The following is a 5,855-nucleotide window of genomic DNA, read 5'->3' on the forward strand; positions in this document are numbered from 1 at the left end:
TATATATGTCGCTTAACCTCATAAGAATTATGCTGGTGTTGATTTATATTTTCCTAGAAGAGCACACCCTGGGAGGTTTTCTAGTAGTCACTAAATGATACACAAATTGTGTAATCACTTTTTAAAGTTATCTCTATGCTATTTCTAGCATTCTTAACAACTTCGTAGACGAGTTTATGTATAAGGAAGAAATTCGAACTGCTTTAAAATAATGAAATAAATATTATTTCAATAATTATCTAAGGCGGTGAGCTGGCAGAATCGTTAGCACGCCGGGAAAAATGCTTAGCGGCATTTCTTCCGTTCTGAGTTCAAATGCTGCCGAGGTCGACTTTGCCTTTCAACCTTTCGGGTTGGATAAAATAAAGTACCGTTAAGCACTGAGGTCGATTGAAACCCCCTTTCCCATATATCGTGCTTTGTGTTTATGTTAGAAATTGCTATTAACATAGGTAAAGGCTACAGAATGTTAGCGGTGATTATAAGGATTATATGTTGTATGTGTTGTTGGCGGTGACTATATTGAGAACGTGTTGTGTGAGTTAATGGTTTTGTGTCTACCATTCGTCTAACTCAATGTGTTTGTACTGTAAAATAAACAAAATCCATATACGTATATGTTTGCGCGAGTGTGTGCGTACATAGATAAATATACAGACAGACAGTCATACCTGTACAGGTATAAATATAGGTGTATAACACACACACATATATATATATATATATATATATATATATATATATATATATATATATATATATATATATATAAATATATAAATAGATGTATTTTCCCTTGTTTACAATTAACACGGAAAAATATGTATCTAGCTAGCTAGCTTAGCTAATTTGCTTGTTGCCTGATCAGTGACTGGGTGTCACTTATTTCCAATATATTGCAAGGTGGAGTGAACTACCTCTATCACTAGCGGACGAGTATCTACCATCGGGGATGAGCACAAAGAGCGCAGAAGCATATGGCCTGGTTGTCTCGTGACTGGAAGGTGGTAGGGGTTCACGCCCCTGCTTGCAAACTGCATTGAATAACCAACTGGAGGAGGCGTCCTCCTGGTGTTAAAATGGTAGTAACGCCTGTTCCTGTAGAGGCGCAATGGCCCAGTGGTTAGGGCAGTGGACTTGCGGTCGGACGATCGTGGTTTCGATTCCCAGACCGGGCGTTGTGAGTGTTTATTGAGCGAAAACGCCTAAAAGCTCCACGAGGCTCCGGCAGGGGGTGGTGGCGACCCCTGTTGTACTCTTTCGCCCCAACATTCTCTCACTATTTCTTTCTGCTTCTTGAGTAACGCTGCGATGGACTGGCGTCTCGTCCAGCTTGTGGGGGGGGGACACATACGCCATAGAAACCGGGAAACCGGGCCCATGAGCCTGCTAGGCTTTAAAAGGACGCATAAATAAAAATAAATAGCCCCTGTTCCTACCGAACAGCCATGTTAAAGTAGCGACAGACATTACTTCTCTCTTTCTGTCTCTGTCTGTCTGTCTGTCTGTCTCTCTCTCTCTCTATCTATCTATCTATCTATCTATCTATCCGTGTATGTATGTATGTATGTATGTATGTGGGTGGGGGTGGGGGTTACATATGTATATATTCGAAACATCCCAGAGCATAGTGAGCCGGAAAAATATTGAAAGGAATTCAATCCGACATTTTAGAGATTTTTTTTTCCAAACTGTCACCTATTTATAGGAAACAATCTCAGATAGAACTAAAATGGATTCACGTAAACAACGTAACAGTACTCTGGTTGGCAACGCGAAGTTATTAATTACCAGAATCACTATATGGTGTTAGGATAAACATAGATTTAAGATAAGCTTACGGATGCGTATTTGTGGTAAATATGTATGTTTTCATCCCTGCTGTGAAATGTAAATAAATTCAGTTCTAACGAACGCCAGATAAGGTGGCAAAATAAAAGGGTTACAGCACTCATATGTATAAATTTCTGGTCACAGACCTGGAAGATCATACGGTTCGCCCACTCTCTCTTTCTCTCTCTGATAACTGGGAGGAGAAGAAGGTTCAACATCACTCACCTCGTATTCGTTTACATTTGAGTAGCTTCGAGCAAGGTGAAATGAAGCTCTTTTGCTTAATAGTACAAGGCACAGCTTAGTCAATGAATCGAACGTATGACCACATGATCATGAAACCAAAAGCTTAACCACTAGTCCACGTACCTTCATATACACACGTACCTGCATATATACACGCAAACATAAGTATTTAGGAGGGAAAAAGTTATCCAAATACAATTGCAACATGCTTCTGTGAATATTTGTGTTGGTGTGTCTAAGTATGACTGTCCTTGTGATTACGTTTACATCATGTTGGGTGTTAATATTGTCGTTTTACGTCCAGCAAAATAACGGTTCAGCAAACAGATATCGATGAAGTAAGTACCAAACTGAATGATGTTTCTGAGGTCAATATGATCGTCTAATCCAATGGTTCTCAATTATTTTTTTTTATCTATTGATCCCTTCGATTTCTATTTTACTTGACTGCCCCCTACCCATCCTTATAACCATTTGATTGTATTAAGATATTATAATTATATAGATATTATAATTGTATTAAGATATAAAAATAGTTTGTGTATTGAGAAGCGTAACCAAATTATTATAGATAAATTTTAACACTCTTACATGGACCCCTCAGGGTCATATGAACACTTAAGGGCCATATGGACCACTGAGAGCCATATGGACCCCAGTTGAGAACCACAGGTCTAATCCCTTGAATATGTCCTAGAATGGCTTTAGGTTAATGATTGAAACGAGTAACATAAAAAAGAATGTGTGTATATATGTGTGTGTGTGTGTGTGTGTGTGTGTATGGATAAGTGTGTGTGTGTGTGTGTGTGTGTGTGTGTGTGTGTGTGTGTGTGTGTGTAGATACATGTATGTATGTATGTATGTGTTTTTGGGATGTGTTTGTATCGTTTGTTTTTGTTCACTCGTACTGGCGTTTAGGCAACTCTACACTGATTGTACAGAGTGTTGTTAAATTTAGAGTGAGCTGTTTCGAGTGTGTCTGTTGTATGAATGAGTGTCTGTGTGTATGCCTGCCTTTGTGCGCGTACGTGCGTGAGTGAGTGTGTATGTGTGTGTGTGTGTGAGAGAGAGAGAGAGAGAGCTAGTGGTGCTATATATTTTAATGTATTGTGTCTACATGTCTGTCACTTTGCGTTTTGATCGGTGTAGTTTCAAAGTGTTACGAAGAACATGTATTCGTGTATATACATTCATATCATGTCACTCTGGTTGCTGCTGGAAACATGTAACCCAGTACGACCGGTCCTATGCTCAAGCTGTCGGCAAGTAAACCAGCAACTCTATCAAACCTGCTTGGTAAGGAACGGGGGTCTTCGTTGGACATTCTGCTGGATGAAATAAATACAAAACCTGCCAAAAGGGCGAATGAACTCAGGAGAGTTCAGCCAACAGCAAAGATAGAGACAGACCCCTAGTCTTTGCTTAGACATCTCTCTAGAAGCAGAGAATTTCGAAATAACACGCGCTTCATTGCAAAGCTGGCGATTGTGTTCTTGGCCGCTTCTGGACTACTTGGTTTCGTATGTGAGAGTCTTAGTGTTGCGTAAACTGTTATTGACTTCAAATTTCATCACGAAGAATGCTGACAGCCATCTGGGATACGATTATTTGTCAATGATGGTCATACTCATGTAAGAGTTCACAGCAACTATGTATGTACGTATGGGTGTATGCATGTATGTATGGCATTTTTATATGTGGTATACGAAGGGCGCTGATAGTTCTTTGGTTCGTGTAAAATAAAATGCAGGAGGATCAGTTAACTGTGATATTATTCAACGTATTCCCCCTCTCAAATTCACACACTTATTGCAGCGATTCTTCGGTTTTTCTAAACCCTGATTATAAGAACACTGAAGGTTGGGCCTCCAACCAGGCCTTTCGCGAGACCCTTAAAGTCAAGAATTTTTCAGCACCATTTGTGCTATTGCTTGTTTTGGGGCTTAGGTGCAAATTACTAGAGCATCATATGTATGAATGTGTGTGTGTGTGTGTCTGTGTGTGTGTGTGTGTGTGTGTGTGTGTGTGTATGTGTGTATGTGTGTGTGTGTGTGTGATTGGCTTTGAAGATGCGTCTCTGTGTGCTATGTTGAGTCGGTATGTGTATGTATGATGCTATTTAGTTTAGCGTGCGCCTGTTCCTGTGTGTTAATTGTATTTTGGTGTAATTGTATTTGTGTAACGATGTTGCTATGATGTTTTGGAAGTAAGCTTGTGTGTGTAGTCATGTTTATATGCATATATGTTATAACTATGTGCGAGTGCGACTGTTTGTATATGTAATCTTCTTAGTCGCTGTGCTATTATGTATCTTGCTAAGGCGGCGAGCTGGTAGAATCGTTAGCGCGCCGGACGAAATGCTTAGCAGTATTTCGTCCGTCGCTACTTTCTGAGTTCAAATTCCGCCGAGGTCGCCTTTACCTTTCATCCTTTCGGAGTCGATAAAATAAGTACCAGTTGAACACTGGGGTTGGTGTAATCGACTCATCCCCTCTCCAAAAATTACTGGCCTAGTGTCAAAATTAGAAGTCATTATGTATCTTGTTGTGTATGTTCCTTAAGCTTTGTACGTACGAATGTGTATATAATATATATGATTGTATTTGTCTCTATTATGTGTTTTGGGGAACTATTTAAGAGCATGGATATGTGCTTGTGAATATTTTTGAAACTGTGGGTGTTCAATTAGGTGTATAGTTGCCTGTGCGTGGTTATGGTGTAAATGTGGGGGACAGAAAGGCGTTCTTTGTATATGTGTATGTATGAATGTATGCATATATATTTTTTTCGGATGGTGTACCTGAGGCATAAATAGTGCATGTATTTGTTTACATATTTCTGTACGGTACGAAGTAGTATCAAAAAGTTCCCGGACTGGTTCTGCAGCGCGCCAACAGATGGAAGCACACGGATTCGTGCACGGTGAGAGCTAGCAGTGACTTTCATGAGGTAGTGTGCCGAATGATATCGTTGTGTTTACTTTGCAAATTGTGAAATTAATGATTTTGTGATCACTTGCATGCTGTAGTCTGCCATTTTTGTCCTGGACAGGAAGATGGAACAAAGAGCCTTCATGTCGAGGATCGACACAGGTGACGAGACGAGAGTTGGGTCTATAAGTACGACCATCAGACGAAGCATTAGTCGTCACAATGGAAGAGCCCTTCATGTCCACGACCGAAGAAGGCACGACAGAGCCGCAGCTCAGTCAAGAACATGCTCGTCGTTGTTTTCGACATACGCGGTATTGTGCATCGGGAATTCATCCCCCCAGAGCTAGACCGTTACTCAAGTGTTCTACTGCAACATTTTGACGTGTTTGGGGATGGACATTCGGCGAAAGCAACCGGATATGCGGAGCGCGCAGAACTGGATTCTTCATGACCATAATGCACCCTGTCATCGGTATCTCGTCGTTTGTGAGTTTCTCGTTAAAAACAACATTTGTAACGCTTCCGCACCCGCCCTCTTCACCAGGTCTACCATCTGCGAACTTTCGCCTCTTTCCCAAAATGAAAGTGCAGCCCAAAAGTCGCCGCTCTAACAACGTTGTCGTGATCAAGAGCGAATCGCCGAACGTCCTTGACTCGCTTACGGAAAACGACTTCCCGACCGGATTTCAAAAGTGACAGGACCGCTAGGATCGGTGTATGGTCGCGCAGAATGACGTTAAAACTTAGATAAATAAGTTTGTTTTTTATTAAACATAACTAGTCCAGGAACATTTTGATACTACCTTGTATGTCGTGGTATATATATATATATATATATATATA

The 5,855-nt window shown here is 40.6% G+C and overlaps 1 protein-coding gene across 5 annotated transcripts in view; it reads left to right on the plus strand.

The window, feature by feature from the left end:
• The window catches only part of LOC106871315 (uncharacterized), a 399,672-nt gene that overhangs the window by 11,712 nt on the left and 382,105 nt on the right, over positions 1–5,855 (plus strand). The window lies entirely within an intron of this gene.

Source organism: Octopus bimaculoides, chromosome 11 (genome assembly GCF_001194135.2).
Source record: "Octopus bimaculoides isolate UCB-OBI-ISO-001 chromosome 11, ASM119413v2, whole genome shotgun sequence".
Lineage (NCBI taxonomy): Eukaryota > Metazoa > Mollusca > Cephalopoda > Octopoda > Octopodidae > Octopus > Octopus bimaculoides.